Source organism: Idiotropiscis lumnitzeri, chromosome 15, assembly GCF_059441095.1.
Source record: "Idiotropiscis lumnitzeri isolate Australia: NSW breed Sydney's pygmy pipehorse chromosome 15, RoL_Ilum_1.0, whole genome shotgun sequence".
Classification (NCBI taxonomy): domain Eukaryota; kingdom Metazoa; phylum Chordata; class Actinopteri; order Syngnathiformes; family Syngnathidae; genus Idiotropiscis; species Idiotropiscis lumnitzeri.
The window spans coordinates 7,905,952-7,931,620 of record NC_142405.1 but is presented as its reverse complement, the minus strand read 5'-3'; the positions used below and the strand labels follow the sequence as shown (position 1 = coordinate 7,931,620).

The 25,669-nt window shown below is 41.1% G+C and overlaps 1 protein-coding gene across 4 annotated transcripts in view; it reads right to left on the bottom strand.

Annotated features, from left to right (window-relative positions):
* The window catches only part of asic2 (acid sensing ion channel subunit 2), a 110,553-nt gene that overhangs the window by 20,560 nt on the left and 64,324 nt on the right, over positions 1-25,669 (bottom strand). The window lies entirely within an intron of this gene.

Sequence of the window (25,669 nt, the reverse complement as noted above, 5' to 3'; positions counted from 1 at the left end):
TTGCAGATTTCAAACAGCGGACGATTTAACAGTCGTAGCAGATGCGGCAAAAGTGACCGATCAATCCCAGAACACATTCGAATTTAAAAATCAAACCTTTCTTTATTTAACATGTCCTATAAAGTACGCGTGAAATTAACTATTTTTGCACACCTAATGCTAATGTATAATAAACCACATCCATTCTGCTTTAATGAAATCTTCACACGGTGCGAGAAGCCAAGTTGCATGAGAAATTCACCGGAGTCGTTTTATTAGGTACACCCAGTTAGTTTTGCGCCAATATATCAAAACAGATATTGTATAGAATTGACGGTAAGTTTTCCTTTTACACCAATCTACATTTAAGTGAGTAGCATCATCGAGTAGCAAATCACACTTTTGTCACCATTTTGATTCTATTTAGCTAAAATGGAGGTAACAGGTCAGCACGCTTGATTATGCCCTGGTTTAGAGTCCAGAACCTTAAGACATGTGATCATAACTTACACAAAAAAGAAGAAAAAAAAAAACGGGGTAGCACGCTTGGAAAAAAGAGCTGAAAGAAGCAATTAAGAACGCGAACTTTACAGTGGGTAATACATCAAATTCCAAATGGAGTCATTTCCTAATGTGCTTTCCAATAATTCCCTCCGCATTTTGTGCCAGTGATTGGCATGAATATGGAACACGGATGAGTGAAATATTAATCTGCAAAGAAAATGAAATGACAACACGAGGCGACATGAATAAATGATCAAATCTCAATGCTGTTTTTGAAAACCGTCGGCTTGTCTCATATTTGCTAGCCAGAACAATATAGTAACGCTTCCAATTTCACTTAGCCCCGCAGGCTTTTGGATATGGATGTCACATCAATGTGATTGGTCACTGGTGTGACATCCGACATCATCGCGGCGTTATCACTCCCCTGATGGCTTGTCCCCATACCTGCGAGCTGAGAAACACCAAGAGTGATGGAAGCAATAACCACAAACACAACCGGCGAACAAAAACAGGAAAAAAAACCCAAAACAAACAAAAACACTCAAAACGACTCACCCCATTTTTGATGCAGAGATTTACAGCAATTACAACCCAAAGAAAACAACAACCCCAATTACAATGTCATAATTAGAGAGTTTCCTAGATTTTGAACCATGCGGCAAATACAACGGTGCAGCTTTTCTGTGGATTTTTTTTTCACCAGTAGGGGCGCTCTATAGTTCAGAAAATATGCTAAATAAAGCTCGACTTTTTTTTTCCCTCTTGGGTCTGTTCTGTTTTAATTAACAAAGTTGTTGTGTTAAAAATCTATTTATTTACCTTTATGTGCATTCACAGTACAAAATCATTCTGTACATGCAGTGAACAACTATTATATACTTTTTAATTATTTAATTTTCTAATTAACATATTCTAATAGAAAACTGCGGCTTATAGTCGGGAGGGGTTTGTGTCTTTTTCCTTTTTTTTCTTCTTCTTCTTCTTTTTCCCCCCAAGAAGAGTTGCTGCGGCTTATATACAAGTGCGCTTTATCATCCAGAAAATACAGTAGCTTATTCTACCAATGATGCAATCGTCCATTTATCGAGTAATCGGACAAAACACGATTCTATTATTAAACAACCAAATTAAAACTGCGAAGCTTCGAGGCAGTGATTTTTGTTTCGAATTATCGAATTATTCATTCCCCTCCATTTACGACACAGGTCAGTCCAACCATGACGGAATAAAATTCATTCCAATTCACATCCTAACAATGTCATCCGATATGATTCTAATTCCGATCCAAGATGATATGATTCATTGCAATTACGATGGGATATGATTCACTACGACGACAAAGTACACGCCAATATGATTTTCGGATGCATGTCTCAAGCTTCAGCCATAACTCTTTTTCCTTACACCATTTTTTTTCTCCACGTGCCTAAAATGTATGCGCCAGAACCATTGTGTTATAACATGGTGTGTGTGTGTGTGTGTGTGTGTGAGTGTGCGTGTGTGTTTGAGTGTGCATGCATACGCATGAAGCAATTTGTTATTAAAAACTAGCTTTCCAAAATGAAAAACAACGCGGTGCGGCAAACACCATTTGCTCCGCCGGTAAAGCAAACACTTAAAGAGGCTGATTCATCATTGGGCAAATTATCTTAATAGACTTCAGTGTTGCTACTGTTCATTTAGCAACACGCGCCGGGCGAGCTAGCTCAAGGGGAGGCTTTAGCGATAACATCAGCTCATTCTTCTGATGGATTTGTGTGCTATTGCTCTGCTTTCTCAGAATGAGCGCCCTTCTTGCTTTTTTGCTCGTCGGAGGAGTAAACTCAGATAAAAGCGACCGCTTGGTGCGGCATAAATTATTAGCCATCGACTTCGTTCACACAAATTATCTGAGAGGGGGAATGGAAAGTATTTGAAAAATGGAGAAACATGATCTGTAGGCTTTTAAATGAACAAGCACGCTTTTTCTTGCCCATTATTTTATTGATTGAAGTGAAAAGTACGAGCATCTGAGAAGTAAATGTTGGGGTATGTTCAAAGCACAGCAGTAATCATAGTCCGTTTAAAGAAAAAAAAGCATTTTGGTAACGGGACACTTCATGATCGAGTAAGGGTACAATTCTTGTTACGTTGCCAGCCTTTTTCCGGCAAGATATGGATTCTCAATTTGGCTTCTGAGGTGAGGAAGGTAACCATCCCGGTAATTTTTAAGATAAGAAATAAGCGCTAGTGTGCAAAGTTCTATGGAGCACGGAGAAGAGTGGTTGAGCCTACTGCCATTAGAACTATTATTAAAATGCCCCGACACTCGTGTGAAATGTCACAAGATGCCTTCAATGTGTACACAATGACACGTATGTGCAGGGAATAATCTCATATTGACATTTTCACGGCAGTTCTTCAAGGTGACATTTGAAATGTCAAGAACATTTATGCGTGGAAAAAGGATAAATACAAAAGAGCAATTTGGAAGAAAGTGTCGCAAGTCACTTGAGACAGGCCGTCTGCTGTCCAACTGCTTTGAAAAGTGCGTTGTGGTGGAAAAAGGTAGCGGGAACCACATGAGAATTTTTTTTTTTTATGACTGAGCTGGAAATGATTCGTTGTCCCCTTTTGTTTTTTTTTAGTGTACAGACTAAAAGAGATCAAATGTTTTTAACTCTCCACCAGAACTTTTAAAGCATTTTGACATTTTCAAGAACCACAAAGTTTTGTGCTTCTACATGCACTTTTCTGTTCGTTTACAACCAGCAATAGAAAAAAAGACAGTTTGCAAAAAATGCAGCCGTTTCTCCCAGCGGACTCACAAACTGTGCTGATATCAGATCGAAAAAAGGGCATCAATGTCATCTACTGGTGGTTGTGTATCAGAAAAGTTCTTTCCGAGTTTGAAACTTCCTGTGGATCGGCATCAGACGCAATTTCCCCGCAAAAAAAATGTTATGCACACTAAAGCCAGAGATACATGGAACTGCAGTTCGGGAACCTCTGCATTCGTTGCGTCATGGCGAAGGACATCAAAGTGTTGTGTGTGTGTGTTTTGATCGGACAGCGATTAAAAGTCAGTTAGCAAACTGCGCAGCGGGTTGCCGACCTCGTTAAACACATGACGGTGCGGGGACGCGACAGGCTCCCCAAGCTCATTATCAGCCGCCGCGATGACACAGTCCTCCCACCGCTTGTCCACCTGCCGCTATCATCATCACGTAAACAAGACATTTAAAGTCTGCCCCTGATTTCCTCATCCGCCATAAATCGCATCGGAACACGGCGTGAGGACAAAAGGGTTCTTTGTGTCGGACGAAGGAAAAAAAAAAAAAAATCAATGTCGGATTGATTCGCTCTGTCGTCCCCTCGCAATAGCCGCCGTGAAGCGGATCATCGGCATCGGCCTCAGCCAACGCTAATGACGCTTAAAGGCTGCGATTCATGGTTCGTGTCTGCCATCAGTACAGGAAGCTCAATGGAGTCAAATCATCAACAACAACTAATCACAGCAGCACACCGTCATGATAGCGTTCAGGAATTTGACCTTTAGAGCATTCAACCTGCATGAGACTTGACCAAATCCTAGCATGCTAACATGCTAGGTATGCTAACATAACAAGGGAGCAATTTGAGTAGTGAAAGCACGAGGATTTAACATCTAACAAGTAGTAAGTTAATAATAATATCAATACATTCACAGAGAGTCGTCCACCAGAGTGAGTGGCGCTGGGACACGACGGCACTCGGACAGAGCGGGAATCTTTAGCCACATTGCGCAGCCCCACAGTCACGATACTAACATGCTAATAGTTGGGATGCTCACATACTGAATTTAAACAGCACTCTTGAGTCACTTGCTGTTTCAAAGGAGAATTGACTGAATGCTAATAGTTGATATGCTAACAGCAGGCTAGCATATACAGCAAAAAGTGTCCTAATTTGACTTTTTGAGACCTGCAGTTGAACGATTTTCCATCGTTGCAGTGCGTTATCGAGGAAAAAAGAGAAGCATAATGTGCGTGGGGGTTGTTTCAAATGTCATTTTCCGGCTTTGCAGCCGTGGTTCCGCTACATTTTTATATTTGGAATGCCAAATGAATGTGGCGTCTCAATTAAATGAGACGGGATGAGAAGCCGACATACACTGACGTGCTATAATATTTATAAACGTGCAACACTCTCCAATCTCATCTGGCTAAAAGCACAATAGAGCTTATTATCTCCATGATCTTTCTCACAGCTATACGCGCGCTAATAATCAGGCAACAACAATTGTAATATCAGAGTCATTAATTGACCATTTAGTGATAAATTCATCACCGCCGTGTTTATTTATTTTCACAGCTTGGCTCGACACCCGCATGGTAATAAAACTGTAGAACACACCAGGAGGCGTTATGAGACGATATGAGTGAAATTTGTCAAACTTATTGCATTATTGAGAGCATCCATTTTATCTGCAGGGATAAAACGCTCCGCTAAAAATACAGAGGAAAAAAAATAAAGTGAAATTACATTGTAAAAAGTGAATTTAAGAAAATGTTTTGCAGAAGAGACGTGTTGGCATGTACATTGTTTGCACGTAGTAATACATAAACAAGAATACAAAAAAAAACCAGGAGGGGAAATAAATTATTAGTAAAATAATTTATATATTTGCTCAAGTGTTAATGGTATCCATCTGAAGTCCGGTGTGCACCAAATAAAGATAAAGATGTCCTTTATTAGTCCCACAATGGGGAAATTTGAAATGCAAATGCAAGCGCAAAAACAGGGTATCAAAAGACTCGAACTGGTCACGATGTTGACTTAATCGCAATTCTCACCAACAAATCCCTTCATAACTAACATCTAAAAGCAAAATTTTGAAAGCCAAGTCACAACAGGCGAGAATAGCATGAGGGCTCGGCCCCAAGTTAATTGTCTTAGATCCCACTTCTAGCACCAAATAAAGAGTCGAAAACACTTCTGACAGCCAAAAAAACTAACAAAGATTACTTTGAGAGCAAAGAAATGACAAGATGTGGACTGACGAAGCAGGTGGCAACAGTCCGTGGACCAATCAAAAACGTGTGCCTCCATCAGGTGACAGTTTCACCGGGATTGCACTTTTGACGCCCAAAAAATGGTCTCAAACGCACGAGAGCAAACTAACACAGCCTAAAAATGGCAAACTGCATGCAATCAGATGACGTTGACAGTTTGGATCGCAGCCTCCGCGCACTCCGTTTGATACCTCTGCTGCCGCCTGAGGCAGCTGTCATCCACTCACCCACCGTGCCAACTTTTCTCTTTTTTTTCTTTTTTTCGTTTCGAGATGATTGGCTAGCGTGCGACCATTTTGTGCTGCATGTTTTACAACGCATGAATATTAGATGGCTCGTAATGGTTTAAAAGAAAAAAAAGATGGGATGGCGGACACGACACGGTTACAGCCGGCAAAAATCAACCACTTTTGACGGGATGGAGTTGATTAGACTTGAGTCAATTTACCGGGAAGCGATACCACATTTTCGGGAAGAGGTGATGGACAAAGGAAACTAATAGCGGAAATGAAGTGCGAGGTGAGGGGATTCAATCGGCCGCCCGTTAAACGGCGATTGATTGTCTCTCAAGAACAGCGTCACCGGTTTAAGTGCTCGTCTAGCGCCGTAGCGCCTCCGCTATTTGCATAAATTACGGGATGTCTGTATGCGTGTGTTTGTGCTGTTTTTGTTGTGAGCGACAGCTGCCGACGAAATGGAGAAACATGTTTCCAGCATTAAAAGAGCCTGTCTAGCCTAATTTCATTCTATGATTAAATAATTCATGCATGACTCCAAAAAACAGCTGCAATGCACTTTAGCTAATCTTAACTTTTTCACGTGTGTGTGTGTGCATGTGTGTGTAAATATAACGATTGACTCAAGCCCAGATTCGATTCAATTTTCAGTTCCCGATTTCGATTCAATTTTTTTAATCTCTTGTTAAACAAAATGAAAGACTCATTTTCCAACCAAAAAATGTTTTTATTTTAACATCTTAATTTTTTCGTCTTTTATAACTTTACCCAAAAAATTAAAATGAATTTTGAATGTGTAACTACATTTTTGTCCTATTAGTGTTTTATTAATGCCAGACCTAAACGTGAAAATAAACAGCAGATCTGACTGTCGTCATTAAAAATCCTTTTGTGATCGAAATTGAAAATCGAAATTTCTATTTTTACTTTTTACACGTATCCTCGATGCAGATGGAAAGCCATGTCTTGCACGTGCACTCTTATGCATGCACACACACGCACGCACGCACAACAATCAGACAATCAATAGCACTAATAACAGAGTCGTGCTTTAGCATTTATTGAGGTCGGGTTGCATTTGCGGAGAGTCGTGATTTATGCCCGGTCATTAGTCGTCATGCACCTTGCTCATTGACCGTGTGAGATTTCATAACCATCCCATAATAATCATCACAAACAAATAACAACACCGTTGCCCAAGCTGCATGATTGATTCCAAATAAATACCTCGCACAACTTCAAGCCCTCACCACCCCCCATGTGTTGCATTTTGCAAGCGCTTGACAAGTTAACATAGTCCATCTGTTTCGTGTCTGAGCTTCAAATTTGGTTACAATTGGACGGAAATCTCGAGGGGAAGTTTTGTCTGTGATGCAATGAAAGCGGCTGCTCCGAACCAGAATGGCAGTCCTTCTGGTGAGCTCATGTGAGTGACGCCCACTTGGGCAAGATGTGGTTAGAATTAATTTGCAAACGGGACAAGTTCGCCTTTGACCGCCCCCCCCCTGCAAGATACGTCATAAAATAATAAAATGTAGAAAATAAAATGACCTTAAACTTGCAAAACCCAAATGGTAGCGAAGATGTCTTTCTGAGCGAGGCCACGCTTAAATTTCAAGTTACGAACTAAAGTTGGCTTCTGGGGCAGAATTCAGCATCATTCTCATATTTGGTTACCCGGTTTTAAACAGTTTAAAAAGGTAACCGGATAAACAATCAGGATAATTTTCCAGAGGCATCCCATAATTGCTCTTTTGATCACTTTGATGCCAAGGGAGGGAAAATGCTCAACTCCGGCCCGATTATCAGTTTGTCTGTCTCGTGCCTGACTCTTCAAACGGGCTCTTTAACCTGCAGGAGGTAATCACTTGCAAGGTTGCGACACAAGTGTCGTTATTTAAGTGCCGCTGACTTCATCCCGGTAGAAGACTCACTTTTCCCTCACTATCAGTTGGACCCCTTGCTCCATCAACCTTGCGTCCTTTCCCTCCTCCCTCTCTTCCTTCCTCCTGGATTTGAGAGCATTGTATTCGCTCCAAATGAAAGTATTCACCAGTTCAACTCCACACTAACTTGCATTGCAATCTGTCGCCTACGCTCCATTTGTAATTTAAAAAGGAAAAAAAAAAAAAAGTGGGGGTCTCTGTGGCCTGACACAGAAGGCGGCAAGTAGATGTCTAATTAAAGCAGGGCAGATGCGTAACGCAGACATGAAAGGACACAAGACAATGACAAAGATGGCGCCAGGAGTCCATCTCTATTATGTAACCATCTGTGTCTGTTCACGTTTGAATGGAAAGGACACACACTAGTTGACAAAAGCAGCGTAGCACCAAATTGGAACTCTGATGACTCAGACGAGCTTTACTGCCAAGGTGAAGAAGAATCCATTTTCTGTCCCTGTATGACTTTGGGTGAGAAACCACCCTAAATAGGTCGCCAGCTTCATCTCTAATGACCAGTCATGATTGTTTGCATAAGCACAAAAATAAAGTTACATTTTGCAAACTCATTTGCAGGTGAAGTGCGGAAATAGAAAACTACTAAAAAAAAAAAAAGTCAGACATGAACTAGAAGTTAGGTGTTATCATCAAAGACAACTGAGAAGTGGTTTATGTGGCCACAGCGCAACACTCCAGCAGAGAAATAAGAACCAACAATCCGAGGCGGGCCAGCATCAAACGGTTGCATAATTTTTGTATGATGATGATGATGATGATGATGTGCTAGTTTTCATCGCAGTCGGACAAACTGCTTTTCTTTAATGCACTGCGGTGCAGCGGGGAACGAATGATGCAGTTCATCATGTGCCTCATTTGGAAGGGAAAGTTTTCAAGGGAAGGGAAACTCACAACACAAGTAGTTGGGTTGGTTCATCCGGAGGGAAATTAAAGTTTGGAAAGAGTCACGGGCATTACATTAATTTGTCTCTGAGCACCATGAAATTTGGTGGGCATGATGAGACCCACGAAAACTTCCACGCCTGAAAAGACGCAGGAAGCCCGTCATTCGGCTTTGAAGAGAGAGCTACAATTGTCCTTCAAATTCTTTGAAAATGTATCTCCGCAAAAGCCACTTCATCGAGCAACCAAAAATTGAATTGACATTTCTATCAAGGTTCACATACGCCAACAAGTCATAACTGAAAAGACAGAAAGTCTGCCATTTTAGTTAGAAGAAGCCATCTAGGCTCATCTTTGGACATCGCCAAGTGTTTTTTGATTATTTTATTTATTTATTTATTTATTTTTTAAATGCATCCCCCAAAGGCAGATGCAAAAAAAAAAAATGTCTTGAAAGACAGCACACGTCTGTCATTTTTGCTTTGGCCCTTTGGTCATTTTGAATTTGCAGACAGTTCATCCTATGAAGCCAGTTTAATTCAGAAACACAAAATTCAATCGGCATGTCTAACACAAGTGGACTCACAAAAAAAGTCTCAAGGAGCAAAGACTGAAAAGACAAAAAGCATTTTGCTTTAAAACCTCCGTGGTCATTTTGGATACTTCCAAGTGTCCTTATTTCATTTTTAATGTCTGCCACGGAGCCAGTTCAACTTAGCTACAAGACATTTAATAGACATACCTTTCATGAGTAGAGAGACAAAAAAGTCTCAAGAAGGCATGACTGAAAAGAGACAATTTGTTCGAAAATGGCCATTTTAAGCGCATGTTGAAAATTATTCTGTCTTCAGATTTTTTTTTTTTTATTTAAGTACCCCCCCGAAGCCATTTGAACCAAAGCCACGCAAAAAAAAAAAATTCTAAGGCAAAGTTTGGTACACAAAACTGTAGTTGTAGTTGTACTAACATGCTCAGATAATTGCTAGAAAACAGCAAGTTGTGCAAAACTGAAATACTGAACATTAAATTAAAGCTTTAGAGAAGGTCAAATTTAATAGACCTGAAAAGGTTATAGAGCATTTTAGGTTCATCCAGAAATTTGACCTTAAAGTCCAATATCTTTTAGTGAGTAGCGAGCGAAAACAACATTGATTCATTTCAGTGGTAACAATCTGGGAAATATTTTCCACACTTTCCCAGTCTTGGAATATATAATATCAGATTTCATACCTTGCCATAATTTTGTAGGAATTAGACGACCAATGGGAGACTGACGTGGCGGTCTCTCCACATTGTTGTGTCCAGCATAAAATATTGACAATATTCACTAGACGGCAGGCATGGAGGGAAGGACAAAAAAAATTGAAAGGCCAAGCAGCAGGAAGCCCGAAAATAAGAATCTGTGAGGAAGTCGAGCTCGGGGCCTCTGCACAGGTTGCCGCTGTGAATTATTCATTCACTCGGCTTATTGAATATGTTTAAACCTGCCGGGAGATCAGTGAAAAATTAGGTCTTGAACGAGCAAAATGATGCCGCGAGCACAAACCCCCACGGAGGGAAAAAAGACTCTCCGCCCCTATAAATTATGTTTGCGCGCTTGTGTATTTACATCCGACGTGGAATCATTTGTCAGACGCAGCTGGCAAACTCCAAATTGTGTCCTTACGCGCACCCATGTACCATAGCTCTTCGCTTGCAATTCGGCCGGACCGATTCTCAAAAGCCTCACACGTGTGTAGCACAGCATTTTGAATCACAATCGACCAACAGCATAGCATCATTTTAGATGACGTAAATACATTGCTTATTACATACTTGTTACAGTCAATGTCCTGTTCAATACGTTCTCGTTTGTAACTTTCTGATCGCAGCTTTTACTACAGAATTCCTCACTTGCAGTTTAAAGGCGATCCGCAATTCGACAGTGGTCACCCATCGCAAAAAGCATTTAAGGGGGATGTTACTTTGCCGGAGACGGCGTCTGACACGCATCATTTCTTTTTAAAAAAAAAAGGTAGTAATGCTAGAGGGAGTGAAGGCCTTCTAGGCGCCGTGAGACGACTGCTGAGCTGTTTAAAGACACGGTGGAATTTTGCAGAGCTCAGACCCAGACCCCTAAAACAAGCAATGATGCCCACCTTGCCGTGCAAAATCATTTTGCCGCTGGCAGTGGAGGCTAATTGCTGGAAGTGACACGCAACACTGAGCGCTAATGAGCCCTTTCAGGAGGCTGTTTTTACCCGATGAACACCAAATGTTCAAATGTATTTGTGCTACGTTACTTTCAATCATCATTACTTGCAAATAAAACGATTTTAAGGTGGAATTAAAGCAATGCCTTTTATGAGTTGATTAGAAAGATGGCTCGGCGTTGTGTTAGCAAGCTGACCTGCTAAATTGCAGATTACCAATGTAAGTTATCATTTCTAGTCATGATACTTTTTGTTAATGGCTTATTTAAAATGAATTATTAATAGACGTGTTATTTAAAAAATACATATTTATTGACCAAAATGTGCAGTATAATAATTCATTTGTTAGCGCAAATAAATAAATCATGAATGTGAATGATTGTATTTTCAAACGTGCATTTGTAATTTTTTGGGGGCAAAAATAAGAATATTTTAACACTCAAGTCAATTATTATTTATTGAATGATTGTTTAGATGAATTTAATAAAGTAATGTAATATTAATTAAACTAACCATTTATTACCAAACGGATTTGTAAAATTCAGTGTTTTTTTTGTGCAAAATAAGTTTTTATTGATGATTTAAATGTTTCTAAAATGTATATATTGAAAAATACTTAGAATAGACGTAAATATTAATTCAATATATATTAAAAAAATATAAATTTTTTTTCGTTTTAAAATTGTGTTACATTCTAAAATGATTTTCTGCAAATACAAAATTTAAATACCCAACAATCTATCCTTTTGGCCATTTGTTGTTATTTACTTATCTACTTAATCTTCCTTTTTTTTTTTTCCAAGCGGCTGTGCCTGCTCTGATGCCCACCATTTGAAAAGCGATGCGTTCACAACAATATCGCCCTCATTATGTCGGAAGCATTAAGAGCACACACACAGAGTGCAAATTACAGTCAAAATATAAAATTTTCCAGTCGGTTGCCAGCTGCTGATTCGTCATTCCGGAGGCGATGAGTGCCATTCGGCCATTTTGTTCCATCAGTACAAAGCGAGCAGGTGGAAAACTATTCTAATGAACTCAGAGAAAGAGAAATTAGACAGACCATATTCACAAAACATTCCCTGTAATTGTTATGGCAAACTATGCTGACTCGATGTCTGTATGACGCAGTGTCAACCTTTCGTGACAAAATTCAGTTTTAAGGGAAAACGTTACTTATAAGCACCCATTTGCCAGGCCAAGTAGATCGCACAACGGAGTCGGGATGCGTCCGAGTGTCTGTGACTTATTTTCCGTGGCTTAGTGTCCTTTCAGTTCCCCGCGTCGGCAGGCTTTGAGCAGCCCAGACAAGAGGCGTCGTGGCAGCTCACCCATTCAAATGGTCGCTCTTCACTTTGCCGCTCTGACAGCTGCGAAAGAGTGGGAGCAAATAGATAAATCACCGCCTCTCCCGAAGAGACGTGGCACTCCCGATAAGGAGGATTTACGTCACACGGACTGCGGTCGTTGCGTCTTTTCTGATGATGTTTAACCTCGCCCGGTGAGGACCCATGCTCACATGGCCCCCTCACAGGATCTGCCGCAATAACACACTCGCTGAGGGACGCCATTTTGGGGCTTTTACATTGGCCAGTGATGGCATTTTTATTTTTAATGAATTCCCAAAGACAACAAGAAAGGGGGAAAAAAAAGAAAGATAAACAAAAATAAAGAAAAAAAATAAGGTAGGCAGGCAGATAGCTACACAGCTACGTTGGTAGACTGGTTATAAGCAGAGATGAGAATCGAAAACGAGTTCTTATTGAGAACCGATTCCAGTAATTCGATTCCCAGGAATCGATTATTTGCTTGCCTGTTGACGTTTTTGCTTATTGATTCCTCGTGCATCGCAAATCTGTGATGACGTCAAATAGGAAAGAAGTGTATTTTGTGAAGGACGCGATCAAAGCCGAAGCACTCAAAAGTATGACTATTTCACACGCAGACCTTTAATTTCGTCAAAGGGGGACTTTGCAAGATGAACGTCTACTGTACCATATAACCCTCTAATCGTTTTTATCGTTATTTCGATGTGGCGGGTACTCGGTTAACTTAGTTTCTCCACTAATGTGGTATCTGAGATGCGACAGTTGCCTTTCTATTACGTCATCCTCGTGCCTCCCTTCTGTAAGCATGAGTAATCGATTTTCGCTCAATGCAACTGTTGCACTAATGTAACAGTTGGACTACGGCGGGGGGCTGATTGGTCACGCCTGGAAAGCGGGCGCAGGGAGACGTGCTAAAGGAGGCGACTGTTATGTTTCGCTGGTCGCATGTGAGCTTGGTTTAATAAACGGGATCTGTGCAGCGGGCATGAGCTTCAAGAGACTTTGTGAGGTTTTGTGTGACAAGAGTGATGTTAGACGCCACACCAACCAAGATTGTACATTCCCTGAAAATTGGTTGAACGTTTAGTTTGACTTTTTTTGTATGTCATCAATTGAATTGTTATGCTACATAAAATGTGTTTCATAACTGCTTTATAGTCTCGACCTCAACCCAGTAGAGCATGTATTTCACCTCCTAAGGAATTTACCTCGCCATTCCAAAACCTTTAGAGGGGACTGGAGATGGATAGTCGTTGTAGGTTGGTAATAAAGTCAGTAGGGGAGTGATAGATGAGTAGGTTGATCGTAATGGATGAGTAGGGAAAAACATTGCAGTAAATATGATCGGCGTGACAGCTTGGCCTGTTTTTCCCTCTCACCAGAACATGAGACGAGTTGACACCTGTCCACATGCATCAAACATCAAACACGCCTGACGCTTCGCATCACCCACGTCCCCAACGCATAACCAGCGTCCCTTCATAAGTGACGCTGGTGATGTCACGGTGACATCATTGGCGTGACGCACACAGACAGACATACAGACGGATCGCAGAGGAGAATCAAAAATGCGCCGGTACGGCTTTTGCTGTTGCACTCCGACGCTCGTGTGGATCAGAGGGCATGAAGGTTGGAAGCGCCGCAGGAGGAAAACACACTTTAACATGCCGCTTTGGAGGTGGGTAGAGAGTTGAAACGTGGTTGGTAGATGAGTTTCTGTTAACTATGAGGTTGACGGCACCTGCCAGGTTTTTCATACGTATGGAATTTGCGATTTCATCCCTTCCTGCCAACTGCACAGAAAACTGTGTGAGTGTTTTCTCACCGTTTTGTCACATATTGCCACAACACGGCTCCCTCTGCATTTCCGCAATGCTTCCAAACGCCTGCAGAGTTAAAAATGGTCAACAGATGTTTTGGTGCTCACTCGAGGAGACCAGACTTTGTGATTGTATTTATTTATTTATTTGTATTCACATTTCTTTCACAGCTGTTCAACTCGCAGTTGCATCACAGCCAAGCTGGCTAGGACGCTGCACAACTATGTGAATTTAATGCCCACCTTTATGATGATGATGGTAATGTTGATTTAAACTTTTCTAACAACTAAGTTGGTGTCCAAATTTGTAAGCTGCGTCCCCCAAAAGCCGAATTCGAAAAATTAAGATAGCTGTGGATGTGAAACATCACGCATCCACATCACAACACTTATCGTCGCAATATGGCATATGGCCGTATAATAGTATCCCACCAGCATGTGGAAGTATATTACCAAAAAATGACGACAGTAGCACAGTCGCTTGCAAAATATGTCAAATACAATAAAAGCACATGTGAAAGAGAGACAGCTTAATTTTACTCAATGGTAAGCTGTGAGTCATTAGCTGGCAGGTTAGTGACAATGCGGCGAGCGGCAGACACTTGGCCCTCATTGACTTGCAAGAGAACAAAAGGAGTCCTGGCGGGGCTCCAAACATCAACATAATGATCCGAATACTGCGTAAAATATTAATGTGTGACTTATGCTAATTGCGTGACACTCGGCATATGAGCTGCGCTTCATTAACTAGTGCTGTCATTGTTCCCCCCCCCCCCCCCCCCCCATTTGCCACTTCCCACCTCATGTCGAGTTTGAGCGAAGGTGATCAGGAATTATTTAACGGTAGTCTGCGGCGGGAAGGCGCATCATCACAGAGCATGGCTAATGAACGCGTGAGCTCCACGGGACAAACTCAAAATAGATGAAGCACGACAGAATGAACACGGAGGGATGTTTGACAAGACCGAAACGTCGCTGCTGAAGACTGCTTGAAAAGAAAGATTAGCATAGCGATGATAAGTTGACAAGTTGCTTAATTAGACAGAAGTATTCAGATGAAAATAAATAAATAAATAAATACAAATATTTGTATTTGTCACTATGTCCATATATTAGTAGGCAGTACTGTACAATTTTTGAATTGAAAAAGTTGGGCGGAATATGCTATTTGAATCGTGTATCGGAGGAGAGGTTCACTTGCACTTGAAGTCAAAGGCCAAAAATGAAAATCTCTTTCATCGGGAGTAAAATTTAAAAAATATACTATCCACACTTTCGTCTGGATTTAACACCAAAATCCTCCAAAATTAAAAATCTGTTGGGTGGTTTAACATCATGTGACCATATCGTACATTTTGGTGCTTGGTGGAGGTCACAAAAAAACAAATCGCGACCACATAGAAAAAGTTTGCAGCATTAGCCTCAAATAACAGACAACAGATCACTAAGTCCCGGCTGCTACCGGGATGGAAGACAGCCGCCCATATCTATTATATATGAAATGACAACCCGCAGGCGGAGCGGTCACTGGGGTTACGATATGAGTGACAAAACAGTTGCCTGTCAGCGGTTGCCGTGAGGCTAACTGGTGCTGACGCGCAGGGAAAACGGCTAACATCAAAGTCATGGATGTGGTTTCATTTCAAGTGCTAACAAAAGCCGTCACCTGAAACTAATTATGATTACAGTGGAAATCGAATGGTCGCCAGGAAGAAAAAGGACTGTAATAATGTTATTTTAATTAAGATTTTTAATTTCGCTGGCTTGCCCTGTGGGAGCGCAGTTCCACCATTAAGCCCTTTTGTTCTAAAAAAAAAAAACAAACAAACAAAAAAAAAGTTTGAATTACGCTATAGGGGAAAACCGCAGATTTAATTTGACTATTTACAGCAGAAAAATGTTGATATTTTGTCAATAATTAATTTGATACCGTCATTATTTGTCATATATAATTAACACCTTTAAAAAGGCATTTTGCCACTTTCTGTCAACTGAAAACAACCAATCACGGCTCACCCAACTTACACAAGCTGTGCCGTGATTGGTTGATAAGCCATCAAGAAGACATGTCATTTTCAGTGTTATGTCTATTTTCGTGTAGCGTGTAGCTTTAATTTTTAATTTGACATAAATTGTCGCACTGGTAATTCTGTTCCATATTATTCCGAAATAAGCATTAAGCCCAACATTCGGTCGCTTTACAATGTTATGAGTGTCTTTGTTTTTGAACTGTGGCGGTACGTCACCTTTGGTCTCCAGTTTCTCATGAATTATAATATAACCTTGACCTTGTTTCACTTGACATTAATCACAACACACTGCTGAATTTAAAAACGTTTTTTTTTTTTTTTTAAAGGCTCATCTATGTTTCTGGTCAATGGCATCAGGCTACTTATGGATTCCAGTTTCATAAATCTTATCCAAGCACCGACTTTGTTTAATATTATTCTTATAAAGTGTAGAATTAGACAATTTTCTGTATGGTCATATTTTGATAGTTATAGCACTCAATGGGCCAAGGACACTTAACCCTGTCTCGTCTCCAAACAAAATGCTTGAAAGGACGACAAGGAACCCTTTAGTCAAAGTCAATGGTCGGAAGAGATGTGTGGACCCATCACATCACTCTGATGTGTGTTGGAATATTTGAACGGAATTAGCAGGGGACAAAGTGTCAGGGAGGTACAAGTAAGGTGCGGGACCGCCCAAAGCGTTACCAAGGCAACGGTGCTTATCAGCATCAGACTCAGGAGATGGACTTGGGGGGGGTCAGCATGGGGACAAACGAGCAGGGAGTGAATCCAATCTGTGAATGTAAATTATTCACATTGTTTGGTCGCCTGTCCCAATGTGGCTGCCAAAGCTAGTTTGACTTAGCAACTTAAAATTGGGTAGGTATGTCCATCATGAGAAGACTCACAAAAAAGTCGAAGAAGCCATGCCGGAAAAGAAACAGGAGGTCTGCCATTTTGGTTCGAAGTGGCCCTCGTAGCTTCATGTTGGCCATTTCCAGGATTTGGATTTTGTCTAATGAACAATTGCCATAATACGAAGAATGACAGTTATCGTTACTATACGGTATAATGACTCTTTATAAAAGACAAAACTGTAGTTGGGCATCTCCCAAAATTCAGATCTTGACCAAAAGACTTGTGTGATGAAGGTCTCACCCTGAAAACATTCAGACGTGCTTCCCGACTTGCAGCTTTAATTGTGTTTGTATATCTGTTTAGTGTTCTTCTCCTAATGACTTTTAGCAACTCATTTGGAAACTTCTTGCTCGTCTTTTCACACAGATAGCTGCGATTGAATTGCCGCTCTGCTGCTGAGACGACCAAGATCCCCCTCTTGTTATTCATGACTCATGTGAAGCAAGCGTCACACACCAAGTGCGAAAAAAAGCCCAACAAATATGTTCCCGCTCTGCCCGGTTCACCAAACGACTCCCGGGATCCTCCCGTGTGATTTCTCCCGCTCTGTCGGCAAATTGCGCCCCGAATGGTCACCGCGGAGATTCCGACGCTCAACATTTGCGAGACGGATGGCAACGCCAAGTATCGTAATCCGCAACACCCGCCCGGCACAGGTGGTGCCGGCTCATTACGCCGACTCCCACGGGTATCTTTGGCAGGAGTCTGGAAATATGGACACCCTATTAGCACGTCCCCCGCTGTGCGGTGCAGCGACAGCGCGGGTCAAGACACGAGGGAGGCAGGAACCGAAAAACCGCCTAGCAGACTGAAACTAGCGGAAAAATGACAATCATTCATAAACGAGGCCACAAATGCAAACAAACCAGTGAAAATTCTGCAGTGCTTAGAATAGCTTATATTAATAGTTTAAACCAGTTTGACCCAACCACCGTTCCACGGACGGCTGCAGAGAGGTACAGAAAAAAAGACTATTTAAATTTTCTTTTCGCAGCCTCCCAGACATCAGCCCCTCGCTCAGCAATTAGACCCCAAAGAAGAATATACAGTACGTCAGCAAACTCTTATATACACGATGCGTCTGCATCCAAACTGCAAAAGTTAGCCCCCGAAAAAAAAATGAGCTACTGCTCTCACCCTCTACTGCGGTGTGTGCCCTTTTGATGTGTGACCAGGTACTGCAAAGTAGAGATTTTTAATGTTGGTTCCAGGAGAAGAAATTTCAAACAACTCTGGTATGAAATTTTAACCAACAAGTCATCTCACTTTGTCACCAGGAGTCGACTACACAAAACGACAAAAACCTCAATGCTTTGGAATTTGACGTCGCCAATCTGTTTACTATATTTAATGTAAATTTGGTAGCAGCATGCCAAATCGTCTTGGAAGGACCCTGGAATTTGCCAAAATGATCCTAAACTACCAGCTTCAAATAAAACTCACCTACTTCCTGCATCTTTTCTGTGGCTCGACTCGCAAATCGACCAGACTACTAAATTTCATGTGACTAAGAAACTGGCTTCAAGGGCTAAATTAGCACATAAATCTCAAAGATCACTTCGAAGTGTCCAAAATTAGCTTTTCTTCACCCCCAGAAATGACCCTAAAATGTCAACTTCAAACCAAAATGGCAGACTTCCAGTGTCTTTTGGTTTCTTGAGACTTATATAATTGACATCTCATGTATATTTCATATTGCTAAGTAAAACCAGCTTAGGGGTCTGGATTTTTCAAAAATTCAAAGGACACTTGAAACAGAATATTTCTGAGGTGGACTTCTAGAAACATGCCAAATCATAACTCGCCTCACAAGCAAAAAAAAAAATTAGAAATAAAAAATATTCAGGATTTCAGGTCATCTATTTTTCAGTACTTGTGGTTCCAATTTAGGAGCGGTTGGACAAAATCCTGAGGAGATTGTCTTGAGTCTTTGAGTTTTCTCATGATGGAAATGTGTTTGTTTCTACACACAGTGGGGTTCAAGGGTGAAAGAGGCGGGATTTAAAGTGAGCTGTCAAGCAAACAGAAGCTATCACTGCGAACTGCCTCCTGTTTTCTTTTCCATTATTTGTAAAGACAAAGACAGCAGCAGCGAGCGTTTCGGCTCATTCGGTTATTGACAGGAGCTCAACAGCTCCAAGTTTCTCTTGCTGTTTACTTTCACTTCCCTCCTTGATGCCTCTCGAAGGACTTTAATGGTAACGTGCTAAAAATGCACTGAATGAATTTAATGGGAATTGAAGTGCAGACCGAGTGCTTATTGTCTCAAGGCTGTTAGCGCAAAGTTGGAAGGCGCCAGAAATTTGCTCTCATCAAAATTTATTTTTTTTCTCTTAGAAAAACAGCTCAGGAGGGGGGACAACACTTTTTCTCTTTTTTTTTTGACGGATCGATGATGTTCCTCCGGTGGGATTGTTGCCAAAAGGCTAAGTTGCATGACTCTGATAAAGGAGCACAAAAGACAAAGAGGCTGCTCCGTCACGGCGTCTCGTGTGAGACCAAACCACCTCACGCGGTCTCGGTGCTCATCAGGAATGCGAACGAAAGAGGAGAGAGTATGGGGGAAAGATATCACAAGAGCCTCTTCCGCGACCGATGAGGAAAATAAACGCACTTGCTCACATCAGGTTGTAAAACATGAATGCACTAGAATGGTTATTTGCAAGAGATCATGTGATCAGGAGGTTGAAATTTGGGGTTACTTGATGCCGAAAAATAAAGCAAAAAAAAAAAAAATACAGTCAGGTAATCTGCGACACAATGTGGCATAGCGGGAAACCACAAATATGTGCCATAAAGAATGAAAAACAAATACAACACAGTGCAGTCGGCACGGTGGCCGACTGGTGAGCACGACGGCCTCACAGTGCAGGGATTCCACTTTCTTCACTACGATTGTTTTTAACACTAAATTACAAAGAAGAGAAAACAAGAAGTATTTCAAGATCAGCCTCCTTCTTGCCAAGAACATGAATGTGTCAATCCTCCATCATCCTGCGTTTTGTGCCGACAGAAAGCAACGGCTCTCAATTTGTAATGGCAAACTTGCATCATGAGTCATGAGGCTAATTTTGCTAGTTTGGGGAAAAAAATAGTTTGTGGATAACAAAATCCTGCAATATGATCTAATTTGGAATAACACAGTTGAAATAAATTCATAGTATCCCAAATGCCGATCTGTGCATTGGTGCTTTCACGTCTCATCGCCTTCAATGAAGAATCAAGTCGCCAGAGGGGAGGAGTCGCCCACATAACTCTTGTCGCGTTTTAATTGCATTGCGCAAGACGAAAGACGCTTAAGGACGACGGGCCGATTAGCGGCGGTCATTTGTCCCGCTCGACCGGCTCGTTCTTGTGGCCGTCAAGCAGCAGCACCAGGAACGAACGGGAACACGGTGACCCCGTTTGACAATAACACAGGGGCGTCATCGAGTCTGAGTCGACAACTCCGCTCGGGAGCGATGAACGCTCACTTCTGCAGTCGCTGACACTGAATCAGAAATGTTCTGCTTTTGTAGCCTTGAGACTTTAAACGCCCATTGGCCTTAGGCTAGCGACAAACACTGCCATTTCCATTTTGTTTAATTGATACAATTTACCGATTTATCGTACCTTAAAAATAACTCACTAAAAGGCTTTGTGTTCTAATAATGAAAAATATTTTTTTCCAATATTGAAAAAGAATGGCCTAACATTAATAAACAAAAGGACAATTTTAATTCTAATACGAGAATAAATTGATTTTACATTACATTTCACTTTACATTTTACTTACATTTGAAATAGGAATGACAGATTTGATAAAAGTCTGCAGAGCAAAATATTAAAAACAGAATTTTGTTATGTTTGTTTGATGATCTTAAACATTGAAGTAGGGAAATTATGCAAGAGGGAGAAGACATTTTCACGGCATTTTATGTATGTTGCTTGTTATTCTGCCTCTGATTTTGTCTCACCCTCTGTTGTCAAGTTAGCATAAATGAGCTTTAGCCTCAAGCGTTTAGCTTTTACACTCAGCAAAATTAACAAGACATTTTTAAGACCTATGGAAATCCAATTGAAACAAATGTTATTCTAAGGATAATTAAGGGAAAAAAAATAAAACTGCCGACATTCTAGCCACTATACATTAACACTATTTCTGAGTCTACTTTCGTATATTTGATGCTCGTGTGGGTGTTTGCTCCCCGAAGGACCTGAAAGTGAATAAATATTAGTGTGGTGGGCGTTGCGATATAATGTAAACATGCCCTCCGCCATATGTGTTTCTTGGAGGTCAAGCGAGGAGCATTCGCTACTGCGATCGCAGTAGAGATTTTTTTTTTTCTATTTTGATGCGCGTTGAGACCAACACAAATGAACAATGACATTTTTTGGCACGGTCAAGTCAGTAATAACATCCCCATTTATGCAGCAGAGCGACTATGAATGCAAACCACATCTTATTTCATCATCACCGTTCAAGCTTGTCGCTTTTCACCTAGAGACGGAGCTACCTGGCCGCGACATGGAGGTCCTGACGGCAAATTAGAGAGCATTATTTTCATTCCCAACACGAAGAAAGCTCTGCCGTCGTCAATACTGGAATGGGAAATTGGATTGGGGGAAGGGCGAGGGGGTTAATGAGATTGCAGCGAGAGACTGGAGCCCGACGTGTTTACTCTGATCCGGATTGATACGGCACACGGTTCCATCGGGTGTAAACTACAACGCTCAACAGGAGAGTGCATCCTTCACAACTGCAGATGCGCACTCACAGTTTGACACGTTGACATTCTCAACATCACAATGCCACGGGTTCAAGGTGCACCGCCTGACATACCTGACACATTCCGAGCCATTCCCAGACGGAGAAACAAGTCACATACACTAAGGAGATAATGTCACATCTGATCGTTCCACTTCTGACACATAAAAGTGTGTCATTGCTTTCTGAGCAGAAACGGATCCTCTGAATGAGGGCTACACGATATTGGAAAAACGTGATGTGATACGGTTGGTGAATATGACAATAACGATATCATTGTGACGTTTAACATGTACCAAAAGAACTGACATTTTTATATCTAATGAAAGAATGACTATTTTTTTCATGCAGCAAAATAAGCAAGCTCAACGTATTTCGGTCTAATTAATTATAATTACCCAAGATAATAATCGACTAATGGATGGCGAGGCACATTTAAGTTTGCGGTTGATAAAGGCATACAATTCGGTAAGAAACTTTTTGCTTGCATTTGCAATCTGCAAATTGCACGGGCCGATATTGTATTATTTTTCTGATATATTGTGTAGCCCTATTCTGAACGAAGTCTCTGTAAAATAATTGGCAGCACGCCTCTGACACCAAGAATCAACCGGCCACTGACCATATGTTCGCTAATTTGCACAGCGTTCTTGATCACGCAGCTTCGAGTTCAGAAACAGCCTCCTCGTGATTAACCTGCATCTCGACTCAATTATCGATCACCTGTTCCAATTCCTGCTTTACAGCTGGTTATTCCGCTTCCGACACCACTGGTCAGCCGACAGGAAGCCAGATGTGCATCTCCCTAATGACGGCATTTTCCATCACACTACCATGGCTGACTAAAAAAAAAAAAAAAAAAAAGAAAAAGGCGGCACTGGGTCTTCCTCGAGGGACAACAAATGTGGAGAGACCTGACACCATTCATCAGTGTTATTCTCCAATGAAACTGGCATATCCCTTTCAAATCAAACGTGCTGTTTTTGTCCGTACGCACACTCGGCTTTAGCCTTCACTCTCATGTTTACAAATAGATCGTCTCAGTAGCAGAGAGGTCTATTGGATGCTAACAGGTTCAAAGTGTTTCAAGTGTTTCCAATAGAAACAATGGGCTTAAATAACAGCAAATGCGAAGCACACAACTCCCCACAGGGTGAGTTGTGATAGAAAAAAAAAAAGAAAATCACCTTGAGTGCTTGAAGACCGCGAACAATACTCGCAGTTATTAGATTTCTGAGGAGATGCCGCACTGCTCACCTTGGGGCAAAAAAAAAAAAAAATGCGAGTTGCCGAATGTGTGATGAGGCGTCATGCCCTTTAATTGGTCGTTGTTGGCGGGTGTTGCAGGTGGAAGAGGGTCGTGGAACTTCTCTATTCATGCGCGTGTCTCCCACGCTGTTTGAACCTGACCGATAGTACAGCAGCGCAAAAATCCAGCACAAATAGATTTATTGATCCTCCACATCTTTATTTTTTTCTTTGTCTTCTTTTTTGACATGGTGAGATAATGGAAGATGCCTGGTGAGGATTGGGCCAGGCCAAAGTGCTTCCAGTTTAGTCAGGATTCATCCTGAATGGCAGAGCTCCAAATGCTGTGATCATGAAAATGACCTCAAGGAACATTTGGCTTACACGTGGTGGAAGGTTTTAAACTTAAACCCTATCGAGCAATTGTGGGGCAAAGTTTGGCCCGCAGGTTACATACTGGATGGTCAGCACCGTTCTTTAATCCACCGCACCAAGCATTTACAGTACTGTAGCCGTAAAAGCATTTGTTATTGATTGATTTATTTATTTGTATTATTTGCCGATGTCGATAATTGGTTAATATATTCTGACGATAAAATGAAAAAAAAAAAAAAAGTATGTTTATTGTATTTAAAAATTGTTTATATAAAGGTACTATCATAAAAACGAATAATTTTCCATATTTTTCCATACACATTTATCAACAAATGCCTCTGTCAGTTTAAAAATTTATGTGGCCCTTAAGCACAAAAGTTTGCCCAGCTGTGCTATAGAGGATGCTTTTTATTTATTTATTTATTTATTTATTTTTTTTGCTAAAGAGCACACTGAAGGGCGTAATGCCCCTCACCCCCTAAAAAACCCAAACTTGTTGTTTTTCAGTTGAGAGCAAAAAAATAAGACCTCAAGGAGTCCTCACTAATGAGATCAGCCACAAACCACAAAGGGCCCGTTAGAAGAAGTTTGCCTGCGATGGAAGGAAGGAACAAACATAACGTCATAAGCCCAGCAGGCAAACGTTAGCATGTTGGGCAACACACGAACAAGGAGATTTTATAACATTAATGATGAAAAATATGAAGTTGAAGGATTTGGACTGGAAAGGTAAAACTCTAGAGGAGGGGTGGGTGAACTTCTTTTGATTTTTAAACAGACAGAATGGACAAGCAAATCAGGGGGAAATCTTCGGATTATTTAAACGTGTGGGGGGACGGGGGGCTAATACCGTCCGTTCAAGCCATGTGAACAGGCAGTTCCTAATGACTCAGAAATCGGAATTTTGACCTTAATCTGAATATTGATAGAATGCAAACATAAACAGAGTCCTAGATTATGACATTGTGAATTTACAAAATTAAAATGCCACAGTTGTGCAGTATCACACAACACATGACCCAATTTCCAACAGTACTTTGTCAAAGCAAACTCCATGATGAAGCAGCCTGGCGTTCACGTGTCGAACTAAAAGCTAATGGAAGCGTGTGCTTGTTATTAAAGCCCTTTCAGCGGCGGGCTGATGCACCTCGTGGGCTTTCACGCTGGCAGCGCACAAACAAATACAACAGCAAGACGAGGAGAGCGAAAAAGCACAGTAACGCCTACACAGGGTCCAACTTTTTGTTTTTCTCTTTGGCAGTTTTTGACCACATGGGAACTTAAGTGAGAAGATGCCAGAAAATACGGAGCGCCATGCATGGTTTCTGTTGGAGCTTCAAATTTGGGTCAGTACTCGAAAAAAGTCCTGACTTAAACCCCAAAGAGCATGCTATAGTTTAAATGTCAAAGTTAACTAATTGTTTGTCCTATTTTAGAGATGTAACCAAAATGAAAAAGGGTGGAAAAAAATGCCAAGTGGAAAGTTTTATACTTGTCAAATCAATCTATCAGACTTAAAACCTATAGAGTGCACCACAGATTGTGTGTAAGCGACCCATGCCACAGAAAGTTTGGTTTATACTAAGCAACATGATAACAAGACAGCTAAATATGTGTGTGGATGGCGTGGGAGGGTCATTGTGAATTTTAGGTGGAAACTTTAAGACTGGCCAGATCAATCTCCAGATTGAAATCCAAAAAGCATACATTTTATTTGAAAAAAAGGGAAATCAAAAGAACACCCCCCCCTCCCCAAACCAAAAATATGAGATCTGTTTTCCAATACATGATCGGTTTTCGTTCATTTTTCAGTTTTTCATTTGCCAGCAGTACCTTTTTTCCTAGACTTCTGAATGAATGCGGCTGCGACTCATTTTGCGCTCGAAAGCTCCAACGATTTGCTGTAACAGGAAGTCCAAACACTTTGTGCGTCATTGATTTACCCGCGCTTTTAACGACTCCAATCATTACAAAAAGCGGCAACTGTTTAAGTGATCCGGAAGAGCTTAGATACCGCAAAATTTGGGGTTCTTGACGGCGTAAACAACAATGTTATGAGTTAGCGGTGTAACCAACATAAAAACCAGATAGATGCCTAGAGGTATATTAAAAAATTAATTGTCGAGGTGTATTAGTGTGACAAAGACATTCTCCAGACTTGAAAACCATAGAGCACACAGATTGATTGTCGACGACCTGTAACAACTACATTTATGAGTCTGAGTGTAAAAAATGATCAAGGTCCATTGTCAGACTCATCCCTATTGAACATGTCAGTGATGACACATAAATCACTAAAATTTGTAGAAGGTTTTAGACAGGTCAAGTCCATCACCAGACAAACCCTGAAAAGGGGTCAAACTTAATTACATTAGGGCTCAAAATTTAAAGCACACGTTGGGAAACAAGCCAAACCGTACAAAGATTATCTA